This window comes from Myodes glareolus, chromosome X, assembly GCF_982192425.1.
Source record: "Myodes glareolus chromosome X, mMyoGla1.1, whole genome shotgun sequence".
In the NCBI taxonomy this organism is placed as follows: domain Eukaryota; kingdom Metazoa; phylum Chordata; class Mammalia; order Rodentia; family Cricetidae; genus Myodes; species Myodes glareolus.
Window position 1 is genome coordinate 22,021,010 of NC_142053.1, and position 15,366 is coordinate 22,036,375.

General features: G+C 42.5%; 1 long non-coding RNA gene and 1 pseudogene across 1 annotated transcript in view; one reads left to right on the forward strand and one right to left on the reverse strand.

Moving 5' to 3' along the window:
• LOC146889231 (uncharacterized) overlaps nt 1-15,366 on the forward strand; it is an 87,959-nt gene that overhangs the window by 48,333 nt on the left and 24,260 nt on the right. The gene's annotated exons all lie outside the window — the stretch shown is intronic.
• Nucleotides 2,934-4,352, reverse strand: LOC125410649 (S-phase kinase-associated protein 2 pseudogene; annotated as a pseudogene).

Here is a 15,366-nt window from a genome sequence, read left to right on the forward strand (position 1 = left end):
TCTTGTAGATCAGGCTGGTTTCTAACTCACAGAGATCCACCTGCCTCTTCCTCCCAAGTGCTGGGATTAAAGGTGTGCACCATCACTACCTGGCTCCTTGAATCTTTTTAAATCTAACAATGGCATAGGAGTTCAGTTAGCTGTAACAGAGCCTCTACCATTTGGCAATTCCTGTAAGGTTACTGGCTATATTAAGGTTGGTTGTCTGAAAACCTTAGGCTGTTCCTCTCAATTCTTACAATGCAATGCTGAATTTGGCTCTTCATTAAACTATTCTATCTTGATTTGAATATCCCTGTGATCTCTTTTATTAGGGTTTTCTAAGGCCTGCATCTTAGCACTCAGATTAACCAACTTTTTTAGTGCTAAGACAAAAATGATAATGATAATGTTTACAATTGACATTGTATAAATCCCATCTAAATTAGATATCTTCTTCCTTAATCATTCCATTTTTAAACTGTCTAGCATATTATCATACAGAGACCCAAATCCGTCCATTATAATGTTTTCCCCATTTTTAATGTGGGAAAAAACTCTTTATTTTAAGTAATTCCTCCCTTTAAGAATTCCCAATTGTCTCACCAAATCCACAGATGATGTTGATGAAGATCTGAGGCTTATTGTGTAGAACTCTGAAATAACTCTTAAGCCTCTCAGCCTTAGTGTTTCCCCCCCTCCCCTGGGAACCAGGAATCTAACAATTACCCACACATGTACTGAAATGTTGGAAACTTTCCATTTCCCTGAGTCTTTGTGAATGTTCTCCAGATAGAACTCAGTTATTGAAATTGGGGCAAGATAACCCTTAAGATGTTGACTCAGTTCCTGATGTTTTGACTCAGTCCCTGGAAAGGGGTCAAAGTAACCCTCAAATGTTTTCTCTTACCTCACCTGATCTGGCAACCGCCTTCCAGCCCTGGCTCAGACCAATTATTGTTAATAGCCCTTTGAATAAGCCAATCCCAATAGCTGGAAAACAACCCCCGAGTTTCCCTTCCTCCTTGTTCCTATGGCTTTTTGCTTTAAAAGTAGCCTTACCAGCTATTCGGGGTCCTTGGCTTGAATGCTGAGTGACCCTGTCATGACAGAATTAAAATTCTCATGCTTTTACATCAACTCTGGTGTGAAAGTGACCTCTTGGGGCAACTACTCCTTGGTGATTGGACTTCAGGGTCCAACAATTACTGCTGTGTAGATCAGTAAAAGCCTGACTGGATTTCAAGGCAGCTATCTAGTTTGGCAGCCAGCTGAGAAGGGGTTTCAGGGAGAGCTTGCAACCCATGATGGAGAGAGAGAGAGAGCCACCTGTCTGAAAAAATGCACAGATTGGGAAAAGCACACGAGTTTGGGGCTGCCTAAAGGGTACAAGAGAAAAATCCCAAACTTGCTCAGAGACTCAGGGGAACCCGGAAAGAAAGCCTATCCAGGTGGGGCTAGAGCCTTACATGTAGCTTTTGGGGGAGCCCCATGTGCATCTCTATCCTATGCCTCTGACTAAAAAGCCTCAGGAAAACTGCTTTTTCATGAATTCATACCCCAAACATTGGTCGTTAAATGTAGCAGAATTGATAAAAACTCAGACAGAAATTGGAGTTCAACCCGAAGTTCAGAAAAGCAAAATAAGCCAGGTGGTGGTGGCACTCCCAGCACTCAGGAGGCAGAGGCAGGCAGATCTCTGTGAGTTTGAGGTCAACCCAGTCTACAAGAGCTGTTTCCAGGACAGGCTCCCAAAGCAGCAGAGAAACTGTCTCTCACCGCTCCCCCCCCCCAAAAAAAAAAACCATTAAAAAGCAAAGCAAAATAGCCAGTCACTGTCTCTTTCCTCTACATCTGTCTGAAATGGTGATACTGCCTCCAGGAATCCTCAGAATGAAACTGTCTGAGAGCTGTCTCCACCCATCTTATATTCCTCTCTAGGGCTGGGATTAAAGGCATGCATCACTACCGCCCAGTTTTTATGGCGGTACTAATGTGGCTACTAGAATTAAAGGTGTGTGTCCCCACTGCCTGTCTGTAAGGCTGATCAGTGCAGGTGTTTTATTCTCTAATCTTCAGGCAAGCTTCATTTTGTAGTCTGAGACTGCACTTTTTTTCCCCAACTGTCCAGACCCAAATTAATTGCCACACTGTTTGGCCAATAGTTTAAATATATTCCTAGCTTGCTCTTACATCTTAAATTAACCCATTTCTACTAATCTGTGTATTACCACAAGGTTGTGGCCTAGTGGTAAGGTTCTGGCATCTTTCTCCTTTGGCAGGTACATGACATCTGCCTGACTCCACCTTCTTTCTCCCAGCACTAAGTTTAGTTTTCCAGCCTAGCTCTAGTCTGCCCTGCTATAGGCCAAAGCAGCTCTTTATTAACCAATGGTAATAAAACATTCACAGCATACAGAGGGGAGTCTCACATCACTATTTATTAAAGTACAAATAAAATATTTCCTCATCAAATTTAGGATTCTGGGGACATGGCACAACGTGGGAACATACATAGTACATTAATGGCTACTTCAAACACTAGCAGCCTATGATTCTTTCCATCCAGCTCACCAAACATATAGCTTATTGTTCTTCAAAATCAGGTTTTATAAAATACTGAATAATAAAAGAGATAACAAGCTATGAAAACTGTGAACCAGGAGTAATTTTTAAAACTCAATTCTAAATAGACTTAATCTGAAAGGCACTTGGAAGAGATGACTCAAATTTTGCTCTAAAAAGCTATTTTGAAATTATAGGCTCACTTAAAGACCTAACACTTGGAATCTGAGGGTATAGCACTGAAGGAAACATCTCTATATTCTTGAAAAAGCAATACTTCATAGTTCTCCCTTACAAATGGTTCTCTAAACATATATATACAATGAGGGTTATGGTAAAACCAATAGGAAAGGTAACCAAGGTCTTCAGAAACTGGATTTTGCTGTTCCTCATTCCAAAGGAAGGGATGACATCGGCCTATGGCAAACACTTTCTATGCACGTTTGCACAGTCAGTCGGCATTTGATACCCCAAATCTCTGGGCTCTTCTTGTTGTTGATAGTTGGCCTTGCAATGGTGGTGAAATGGGCACAATTAATCTGCAGATGGGGAAGGGATTCTCTTAATGCCCGCAGCTTAACTTCTGGCATGATTCCAAAAATTTGTAGTGTTTTTAGTGTGGCGATTTCTCCAAGTTCAAGTAGACTCTCGGGAATTATATCATAGCACCGGCTGAGCGAGAGGTGTTGAAGGTAGTTGAGCTGAAAAAAATCTGGAAAGCAGTCTTGATTTATCATGATACTGTCACTTAAATCAAGGCGGATAAGGTTGGGGCACCGTCTAATTAAGGTACGAAGATCTGTTTTCTGGAAGTTGTTTCGGTAGCCACTGAAGTTGAGCTGGGTGATGGTCGCTGATAAATGTGCCACAGCTGCTTTCACATGCTGTTTAGTAAACTCAAAGCACCAGGAGAGATTCAGTTCATCCAGTATGCAACAGCTGCTTAGCAGATTCACCATGGCAGACTCAGAAAATCCAGAGCACCCACAAAGGTTTAGTCGCACCAAGTTTTCATTCTGGGCAAGACTGTTGACAATGGGATCCGAAAGCTGCAGGCCTTCCAGGCTTAGATTCTGTAACTTGGAGCACTCAGACAGAATTCCATAGAGGCTTGACACATTTATAACTGAATTCGACAGGTCCATGTGTTTTACAGGAAAAGAGCTGAGCCTTTCACTCAGTGGTTGTTCCATAAACGAGCGTGGGCAGCGGAAGGCAATCACCCCTCGAGAAAGCAAACGGACAGTCACATCCGGGTGCAGATTTATACCTACAAGGTCAAGGGTTTGCCAGAGAGACCCGTCTTGCGAGAGGCGGTACCACCTTTTACAAACTCTGGAAACCCTGACTAGCCCAGTGAGGCACAGGTAGGAAAAGATTCGAAGGAGCAGCTCATCTGGAAGGGAGTCCCAGGGAATACCTGGAAAGTTCTCTTGATTGAGCTTAGGCCTACGGATGATCACAAAGACTCTGTCACTGCCTTTGTTCTCTAGCCATTTCCTTGAAGAGCTCTTGGGGTGGCTGAGGTTTGAAAGCAATTCATGCGTAATGTTCTCACGGTCCTTCTCCAAGGCAGGGACACTCATCATGTCTGAGAGCAGTTAAGAAGCCTTACTGGAAGCCCGTCTCCACGTGAAGTTGGTAGTGGTGACTTCGCTACCGGTCCGGAATCTCCTGAAGTTATGTCCTGTACACTGTGTGTACGGATTCAGGGGTTTTGAACGCTGGCATTAATTGAAGACCGGCCTGTCTCACAGACTCCTACTCCAAGGCGCGCGGCGTGACCCGCGAACAGCAACGGTCTCGCATCTCCTCATCACCACCGCGCTTGCGCACACAAGACTTCCGGCGTTCCAGCAGCCACCTCACAATGCCCCATCGCCTTCCGGGAATTGTAGTTCTGGGTCTGAGTCGCAGTTCGTCCTTCCTCATTTTAGTGTTGTATGTGTCTATGTTGGTTTGTGTGGATGGGTGCAGGTGCCTGTAGAGCCCAGAAGAGGGCGTGGGTTCCCTGGCGCAGTTGTGAGTCACTTAACACAGAGGCTAGGAACAGAGCTAAGGTCCTAGAACTCAGATCTCCTGCAAGAACAGCAAGCACACTTAACTCTCTCAGCCATCGCTTCAGCCCCCTCTTTTGTTTTGTGTTTAGATAGGGTCTCAATTAGTATTCTAAGCTATTTTCGAATTCATAATTCCCTGCCCTCTGCTTCTTGAGAGCTAGAATTACGGGCATGTGCCGCCACACCTGTCTTGTCTTTTTTCCATTGTTTGGATCATACAACTATGAAGACAGAAACAGTGACACCATTGCCTTGCTGTTAGGATTCCCTTTTTACCAACAGTGCTGTCCCAAGTCTGTGATAATAAAGAGGTTCCATTTCTCTTCAGTGTTAGTCTTCTTCCAAAACGTAGGGTGAACCATTATAGTTAAGATGAAGTAGTGACCAGAGGTCACTTAAAGAGTCCTCCAGTCTTGGTATTTTATTTTTGCTATCTGTAGAACGTTGGGTGAGTTACTTCACTATTCAGTGCCTTGAAGTTTTTTTTTTCATTTGTAAAAAGAAACAGTGACAGAACCTACTTCACAGGGTTGTTTTGAGAATTATCTGAGCTATTACACACATTAATCTGACACATAAATAGCTTAATAAATAGCAAACTCTATAACTAATGCACACAAGGCAAACCTTATAACCAATGGTAAGCAATAGGTTATTTATCTGTTTACTCACAAGTTGCCTGAAGACTGGGCTGTGTGTGATTTAGTTTGTATTTTCCTGGTCCTTAACATACATTGTCTTAGACATAGTAGTTACTTAAGAAACATAAGTGGAATGAATTGAAGAAATGCATAATAATCTTGGGAACTATTGGGAAATATGAGAACTAGTCTCTGCCCTTCGGAAGCTTAGGGACATATTCAAATGCATGACTCCATAAACACTATCAACAACTGCTTGTTGGGATAGGGGCAGATACTCACAGGCAAATGGAAGCAGGTGTGGGAACAGATACTCAACTAACAATAGGAAAACCCAGTTTTCTTGCTAGCTGCATAGCCCGTGGCATATCAGTTATTCCCCCTCCTTTTAACTCTCCCTGAAATTTATATTAAGCAGTGACCAGAGGAACAGAATGAATTCTTGTACAGCAATTTCGTCCAAATTGAACTATTCTACCCTGGAAGGAGAGCCTTAGACTCAAGTAAACAAAACTTACATGGCTCAGAAAATAAACAACTCACAACATTCAGGAAATCCCCCAAACCTACAAGATTTTCAGGGCCCTTTGAAAATTATACAAGCAGTAACCACTTCTATGGAAATTACCAGCCAAACTGCATGCCTGGAATTTTTACAGGGAGCTCTATAGTGATGCAGCTGCCCATTGAGTCTTCCACATTCCTGTAGGTAACGCTAATAAACTCATTGATTTCTCCACATTCCACTTTGGTCAATTGTCAGTTCCTTATTGGGCTTTCAGTAACTGTTATGGCCTGGCATGTTGGTACATGCCCATAATGCCCGTACTTGGGAGGCAGAGGCAGCAGGATCACTACAAGTTCAATGGTAGCCTTATCTACAGAGCAGGTTCAGGTCAACTACACAAAAACAAAAACAAAACAAAAACAAAAACCCCCAAAATATCAAAAACAAGTAAAAAAAGCCAAAATATCAAAAACAAACAAACTAACTAACCAACTAATAAAACAAAAACAAAAAGCCAGATACCTTGAGCTGAAACAGTTGAAGGTTTGAATTATAGTTTGCCTTCTAGTACCTGAAGTAATGTTGAAGCAAGGCCTTACTGTTTCTTGCTGAGCTTGCCATGGTTTCCATCTAAAAAATAGAGGAAGCTTTTCTATTTTGTGTGAGACTGTTTATATCAATAGACACAGTAGATTTTTCCAAAAATAGCAATGGAGTTAATAAAAAGTTAATAAAAAGTTTTGTGTTATCTCTTCATTAGAGAAACAGTCACTGGCGAAATAGGTAGAATTTCTGGCTGCTATAGCAGGGACTCTCAGGGCCCTTATTAAGACTTACTTCCACGACAATGCTTTTCATAGATATAATTAACAAATATACTTGAGGACAATTATAATTGTTTTCATTGGTCTGATTAGGGACTAATTGTAGCTTTCCTCTGTGTTATAAGTTGACTCAGGTTTTAAAAAATTAGTTCTTTTTGTACAATTTGGTAATGATGTTGAAGAGATGGAGAGTCTTGTATTTGAATGGTTTTCAGTGTGATTGAGCCTGGAGGGTTGTTGCTCCCTCCTGAGAATCCCAAGATATTACTGTTTTTGAAACTCTGTCAGTTGACTGGTTGGGGAAAAATCTTTTTGTGTGCCCTCGGTGTTGTGTGTTGTCTGTTTTTGGCACCTTTGTCTCTGTGTATCTGACTGAGGTAGAAATTATGGGACAGTCCCCCTCCTCATCCTTAGGCTTATGTTTTGTTCATTGGAAGGATGTGATAATCATGTGTTGTAGAAAGGCCTCTTGTTTGTTTCTCGGCTGCCCAGACTCCCAAAATATCACACAGAAACTATATTAATTACATCACTGCTTGGCCTATTAGCTCTAGCTTCTTATTGGCTAACTCTTATATGTTAATTTAACCCATTTCTAGTAATCTGTGTATCGTCATGTGGCTGTGTCTTACGAGGTAAAGTTCTGGTGTCTGTCTCTGGCGGGGCTCCATGGCTTCTTCCTAACTCTGCCTCCTTTCTCCCATCATTCAGTTTAGTTTTCCCTGCCTACCTCTATTCTGCTCTGCACAGGCCCAAGATAGTTTCTTTATTAACCAATGGTATTCATAGCATACAGAGGGGATTCCCATATCACCTCCCCTTTTCTATTTAAATAAAAAGGAAGGTTTTAACTTTAACGTAGTAAAATTGTGGGGCAATATTATACAGGCCCTACATTGTATGGTGACCAAACTTACAGGCCAGCCCATACCTGGCCACACAGAAAGTAGTCACATAGCCTGTCAGTCAGATGTTGCCATCCTAAAAGGATCAGGATATGCTAATATCACTCTGCTCCTTTCTTTGTAATTATGGAGATTGCCTGGGAAGAGGTGCTAATTCGACCTATGTGACAGAACTGGCATACAGAGCAGGAAGACAGAAAGATGTGACAAAATGAACATAGAAATGTGTGGTCAAAGGTATGGATGTGACCAGAGACATTCGTCTGGTTATCTAGGAAACAGAATGCTAATGAATTTCCCCCTCAGTTTACACTTTGGTATAAAAGCTGTTTGGAGAATAAACACGGAGTAAATTTTCAGAATGTGAACTCAGGATTTCATGAGGGATCACTGAAAACTCCCTCCCAATAAAGCCGTGTGAGTTGTATCTTTAATCCCACACCTCCCCTCTGGTCCAGAGAAATAATTTATGGTCTGGGCTGGCACTGGACCATAACATAAAATTACATGTAACAAAACAGGTATCAAGCAAGAATTGCAATTAATAATATTTATATCTGTTTTATCTTTTTCATAACTAAGGAAAACTACAACTATCTGTCTATTCTTCAACTCCATCAAAGACTCCAGAAGGATATAATATTACCTAAGTAAACTAGAAGTGTATTGTAAGCAACTTCCAAAACTCTAGAATTGACAGAGATATCTCACTACCTATACAGTCACCCAAAGTTTTTCTGTACCATTGGGGCATCTGTCTTTAGCCTACAGGCCCATAGTATCTAGCAGACTTTTTCATGAAGCAGGAAATTTTAAAGACAGTTTCGCCTGTATTGGCAGTTTGTCAGTTACTTTTTTCTGAGTCCTGAAGAATGTCTTGCAGACTCTTTCATGAAGCAGGAACCCCAAAGGATTGTCTCACCTTTATAGGCAAGTTTAGCAGTCATTTTTTTGTGGGTTCTGCATGTCCAGTTCACACAGCATACTATCAAGCAGTCCAGAAAAGAGCAGTTTCTTACCCAAATGGCTAGCAAACTCCATGAGGAGCCTCTTCAATGCCCATCATCCTCTTGAAGTAGATTTTTGCTGCCAGGAGCAGATGTGTCTCTTTGTCATGAAAAGTCTTAAGTTAATAATTTAAAGATTTTAAATGCCATATTATGAAGGTCTCTGAAAGATTTGAAGAATACCTATCTAACTGAAATATATCTCTATATATCTAGAAAACCTAACTAACATGACTACAAGCTTAACTATTATAGATGACTATCTATTAACCTATATTTCTTAATTATACATTTTTAAATGAGCTGCACAAACAATATTTTAATCAAGATCAGAAATACATATACACAGTATAACAAAATTGACCTTAAATTTGTATCAATAAATCAAGATTCATACCAATGCATATCTCTATAGCATATCCACCTTTAAATGTAAACAAACATTTATAAACAATCATTTAGGAAATTAGGGAAAGTTTTCTCCAAACTAGTTTCTGCTGTTTATTGGGTAAATTAATTTTGGGGGGTGTTTGTGGTGACCTTTTGGGGGTTCTTGGTCCATCATACAATTTTAGTCTGGAAGGATTTTATAGATTCTCATCCTCTGTGGAAACAAAAGAAGAACCTCTTTTTCAAAGCAATGTATCCTTAGACTCAAATTTTGAAGTCAAGATACCTTTAAAGTATATATGTTGTTTACTAAGCTCCTTCACAGTCAAAAAAATTTAAAGAAAACAATAATATACAAAATCCAGATTCTCTGTGTGTATTTCATCTTTACATGGCTTATTTGTTTTACTATATTACTTTTAATATTTGTTTTATTATCTTTACTCTTTAATCTATAACTGTACTATCTCTTTAAAGACTTTGTTTTGTTTTTTAAACCACTTATTTATTTTTATAACTCTTTATACTCTTTTTTTCTCTCCCAAGCCTACATACATTTATTTAGCACTGTGACTCATTTAGAGGTCTTTTATGTTTGAATCTGTCCTATTGTGTACCTGTAATTCTTTTTTGTCCAGGAGCATTTTTTAAAATGCTAAGCACTTTTAAGGCTGCTTTGCCTTTTGACTCTGCCTAGTTCAATATGGCAGGGTGGAGGTCTGTTTAGTGCAAGCCATATTCACAGCCCGAGTATTAGGCACACACACAGTCTATGCTGCCATTAAGGAAGTTGTAGCACTCTGCTCACAAACCCCATTTAAATGCTAGGTCTCCTGTGGTGCGGGAGAATTATCTGTATTCTGTCAATCATGTATTTTAATAAAACGCTGATTGGCCAGGCAGGAAGTAGAGGTGATGCAATGAGAACAGGAGAATTCTGGAAAGCAGGAAGCTTCCTCTGCCATTCCTGCCCAGACCACCACAGAGGCAGCATGTAACCTGCCCAGCTGAGAAAGGTACTGAGCCATGTGGCTAACGTAGATAAGGATAATGGGGTAACAAAAGTTATAAGCGCTAATAAGTAGCCTGACCTAATGGGCCAATCAGCTTTATAACTTATAGAGATCTCTGTGTGATTGATTTTCTCTGGGACTTGCCGGCTGTGGGGTACCGGGCGGGAACAGATACCCCAACAAGCTGGCCCCTCATGTTACACTCCTGAAAGAACCAGAGTTTGTGCTGGCGGCAAGGCCCAGGAAGCTCTATTTCAAAACAGCTCATTTTTTTTTTCTGTTACTGCTAAATCAGGGAAACCTTTCTTATGGGAACTGCAGCACACTGCCAGCCAGAAAAAAAATGCAGCTAAACTTTGTTTTTCTGTGTCTAGAGTTCCTTTCCAAGCTTTCTCATGTTTTTTTTGTAGATGTAGTCAGCCCCAAATGGGCCCCAGTTTCTTGTAAGAGGTTGCTTGTTTGTTTCCCAGCTACCCGGCAGCTCAGACCCAAAATAATCTCACAGAAACTGTATTATTTAAAACACTGCTTGTTCCATTAGCTCTAGCTTTTTATTGTCTAACTCATATCTTAATTTAATCAATTTCTAGTAATCTGTGTATCACCATGTGGCTGTGGCTCATAAACAAGGAATTAAAATTCACAAAGGAAAGTTCATTACTCTTTGCAGCACAGAATGGCCCGCTTTTAATGTCAGATGACTTCTAGAGGGGACCTTTAATGCTGGTCTAATTGGGGTTATGAAGGACATTGTGTTCAGACCTCGAGCTGGACACCCAGATCAGATACCTTACCCTGTAACCTGGAGAGGTCTGATAGAAGACCCTCCCTCTTGGGTTAAGGCTTTTCTTTCCCAGCAGGTCAAGATACTGGCAGCAGATAAGAAATACCCAACTGGTAAGGGCACCTCAACTTCCTCAGTCCCACCTGCCCCCCCAAGTCTTTTAGGGTGGAAATTCTGAAGAAGACTTCTTTTTCTCCCTTCTTATATCCACACCCCTAAATCTGAGTCTACACCAGCAGTAGCTCAAGAAAAGCATCCTGTACCCCTTGTAAGTCCCATGCAGGAGGGGGAATCAGGGTCGACCAGAGGCACCTGGAGACAGAGGTGGGGGCTCCTGATTCCACTGTGGCTCGTCCTTCTGAGGACCACTGTAACTCCTGACCAAGATGGGAATCAACATTTCTGTTATTGGCCCTTTGCCACCAATGATCTCTATAATTGGAAATTTCAAAATGCCCCTTTCTCCAAGAATCCCTGAGACTTGATTAACCTCCTTGAAACTGTTCTTTTCATACATCACCTGTCTTGAGATGATTGCCAACAGCTCTTGCAGATCCTGTTCACCATGGACGAGAGGAACCAGGTCCAGGTGGAAGCCCAGAAATTGGTTCTGGGACTCATTGGAGAGCCTATGACCAGCCAAGCTCGCATAGGTACCGCATTCCCAAAATTCCTACCCTGAGCAGGACTACAACATGTCAGAAGATAAGGGGAATCTGCTAATCTATTGCCAGGCTCCCTCAAAGCAGCTGCAAGATGGCCTGCAAATTTGAACAAGTTCTATGATGTCAGGCAGGAATTAGCTGAGAGCCCAGTGACATTTTCAGAGCAGTGACAAGAGTCAATCTTTCAGAAGATATTTACCATATGATCCAGAGTCACAGGAAGATGTGCCAGCTTTGACTTTATCATTCATTAATCAGGCAGCTCCAGATATCAAGAGAAAATTACAAAGGCTAGAATGCTTAGGACAAAAGAATATTAGAGAATTATTTGCAGTGTCAGAGAAAGTGTACTATGAAAGGAAAAGTACAAATGAGAAGGAAATGAAAAAGAAGTAGCACAAGAACCAGCCCCTGTAGCTAGCTGCTACAGCAGAACTCAGGAAGCAACTGAAATGCCTTGCTGCTGGAGAAGAGGATGGGACACTGGGAGGTAATAAAGACCCCAGCTAGGAAAGAATTAATCTACATACTGTAAGGAACAAGGGCATTGGGCTAGAGACTGCCCAAAATGTCCAAAGAAGAGAACTAAGGACAATGCCAAAGTCCTTAGCCTAAGAATAGACAGTGAATAGACAGTGATTAGGGCAGACAGGGTTTGGTCCCCCTCCCAGATCCCAGGATAATCCTGAGAGTTGGAGGGGGAAAGGGTCAATTTCATGGTGAATACAAGAGCTCAAAATTCAGTTCTTTTCAAGGTCGATGGGCCCATGGACAACAAAAAGACTTGGGTCCAAGGAACCACAGGGGCGAATCCCTATTCATGGACTACCTGATGAGAAGTGGAGTTAGGAATGGGACAGGTAACCCACTCTATTCTGGCACTTCCAGAATGCCCCTATCCCCTATTGGGCCGAGATTTTATGGCAAAAATGAAAGCTCAGATATTTTTTTCTGATGAAAGGGCTAAGCTGCTCCATGAAGATGGAAAACCTGTTTAGATACTAATGACTAATAGTTTGGTTGAAGAACATAGGCTGCATCAAGTGGTCATTGAACCTGAACCCCAACTGGAAAAATAGCTCCAAAAATTTCCATTGGTATAAGCCGAAACAGGGAGTATGGGATTGATATTGCTTGCTCCCTGCCCCTCCCCCATCGTTTATGTAGAGATCAAATAGGGGGCAGATCTGGTCAAAGTCTGCCAATATCCCATGCTCTTAGAGGCCAAAAAGGGTATCACCTCACATATCAGACAATTATTAGACTTGGGGATCGATCCCCCAGCCTGTGCAATCAGCCTGGAACACACCTTTGCTGTCTGTTAAGAAACCACACACCAATGACTATAGACCAACTAGTCCAGGACCTGAGAGAGGTTGATAAAAGTGTGGTTAACATACACCCCATAGTGTCCAACCCATATACTCTGCTCAGCTCAATGCCCCTGGATCAGCAGTGGTATCCTGTTCTGGACCTGAAGGATGCCTTTTTTAGTTTGCCTTTGGCTTCCAAGAGCCAACCATATTTTGCCTTTGAAAGGCATGACCCAGAAATATGGGTCAGCAGGCAATTAAATTGTCCAGACTGACACAAGGATTTAAACATTCTCCCACCACTTTTGATGAAAGTCTGCACAAAGATTTGATTGAGTACCAGACTCAAAACCCAGATGTTAGCCTGTTACAATATGTTGATGACTTACCGATAGCTACTGCAGATCAGGAGACCTGCCTGACTGGAACTGAGCAGTTACTGTAAGCCCTAGGAAGCCTAGGGTACCGTGCCTCAGCAAAAAAAGCCTAAATCTACAAGAGACAGGTCACGTACTTGGGGTGTATCTTAAAAGGAGGACAACAGTGGCTCTCGGATGCATGAAAAGAGATGGTCCTTAAGATTTTGGTTCCCACCATGGCCAAATGAGAGAGTTTCCAGGAACAGTAGACTGTTGCAACTTGTGGATCCTGGACTTTGCTGAATTGGTCAAAGCCCTATATGAGGCCACTAAGGAAGGGCAGGACTTTCTATGGACAGAACACCATAAGCAGACCTTTGACAAACTCAAACAAAGCCTGTAATTGACCCCAGAACTGGGTCTACTAGATGTGAAGAAGCCCTTTCACATGTTTGTGAATGAACACAGAAGAATAGCTAAAGGTGTCTTGACATAGAATTTGGATCCCTGAAAATAGTTGGTAGCCTGTTTGTCAAAAAAAGAAAAAAAGAAAAAAAAACAGCCGGATGGACTCCCTGCCTGCATACAATAGCAGCTGTGCCTTATTAGTAAGAAAAAATGCTGATAAATTGACTTTGGGACAAAGCCTCACTATAGGCACCCCTCATGCTTTGGAAGGAGTCCTCAAGCAGCCCCTGGATAGATGGCTGAGTAACGCCAGAATGACCCACTATCAGACCCTGTTACTTAACCCTGCCAGAATAACATCCCAGGTACCCACAGCCCTGAACCTGGCTACTTTACTGCCCGATTCAGACCTGGAGGCTCCTCTACATGACTGTCCCAGAATCCTGGCCCAGGTACACTGTGTCCGTTCTAACCTGAGAGACACCCCTCTGCCTGATGCAGAGGTTACCTGGTATGCTAATGGGAGCAGTTTTGTTCAAAATGAACAGAGGTGTGCAGGGGCTGCAGTGACCACGTCGGAGGAGGTGGTCTGGGCTGAAGCAATGCCAGCTGGCACCTCTGCACAGCGAACAGAGCTGGTGGCCTTGACAAAGGTCCTGGAGCTGGAACAGGGAAGAAAAATCAATATTTACACTGACAGCTGTTATGCATTTGCCACTGCACATGTGTCTGGGGCAAATATATAAAAGGAGGCACCGTTGACTGCAGAGGGGAAGACTATCAAAAATGATGAGATTCTAGCCCTTCTCAAAGCCTTATGGAAGCCTAATAAAGTGGCCATCACACAGTGTCTGGGGCACCAAAAGGGTGATGGACCTATTCCCAGAGGCAGCAATTTGGCATATAAGACCACTCAGGAAGTAGTGGTACAGGACCCAGTCCTGGCTGTAGTCCTGGTAGATCCAGGGCCCCGGCCTTACCTGAAACTCTCAAATACTCCCAGGAGGACATGACTTGCATAAACGTCTCTCCCTATGACACAATGTCTGGAAGGATGGTGGCGCTCAGCTTATTGTAAAGTCACGTCACCTGACCAACTGGGGCAGAAGCAGCTCCAAAAGAGCCACTGCTCCTCTCATATGGGAATTCATAGAACGCAAGACTGATTGAGGCGCTCTGAAGTTAAAATCAGAGACAGAGAGCAGAAAATCGCAGACAGTTTCTAATTGCAAGGCCTGTCAACTAACCAATGCGGTTGCCAATCCTAAGCACCCTGGGACCCGACTCAGAGGAAAGAAGCCTGGAGTGTATTGGGAGGTGGGCCTCACTGAAGTCAAACTCGGCAGGTATGTGTATAAATACTTGTTAGTGCTTATAAACACCTTCTTGGGCTGGCCGGAAGCATTCCCTGCCAAACATGAGACTGCACAGGTGGTGGCAAAGAAATTCCTAGAAGACATCCTGCCCAGGTATGGGTTTCCTACTATGATAGGGTCAGATGACTGACAGGTATTTATGTCCCAGGTGAGTCATAGTTTAGCCACTGTCCTGGGGAGTGATTGGAAATTGCGTTGTGTATATAGACCCCAGAATTCAGGACAGGTAGAGCACATGAACAGAACTCTAAAAGAGACCCTTACTAAATTAGTCTTGGATACTGGTGCAGACTGGGAACCCTCCTCCCCTTTGCCCTGTTTAGGGTTAGAAACTCTCCTTATCAAATGGGGCTGATACCCTTTGAGATTATGTTTGGTATCTCACCCCCCACTGTTCCCAGCCTGCAAACAGAACTCTTAGCAGAGTTGGATAACAGAGAGTTCAATGGGTACATAAATGTGTGTGGTCAAAGCTTGGGACCCTTTATGAGTTTGGTGTTTCCCCCAAATCCCAGGGGACTGGGTCTACATTAAGAGACATGGCCAAGAAACACTAGAACCCAGGTGGA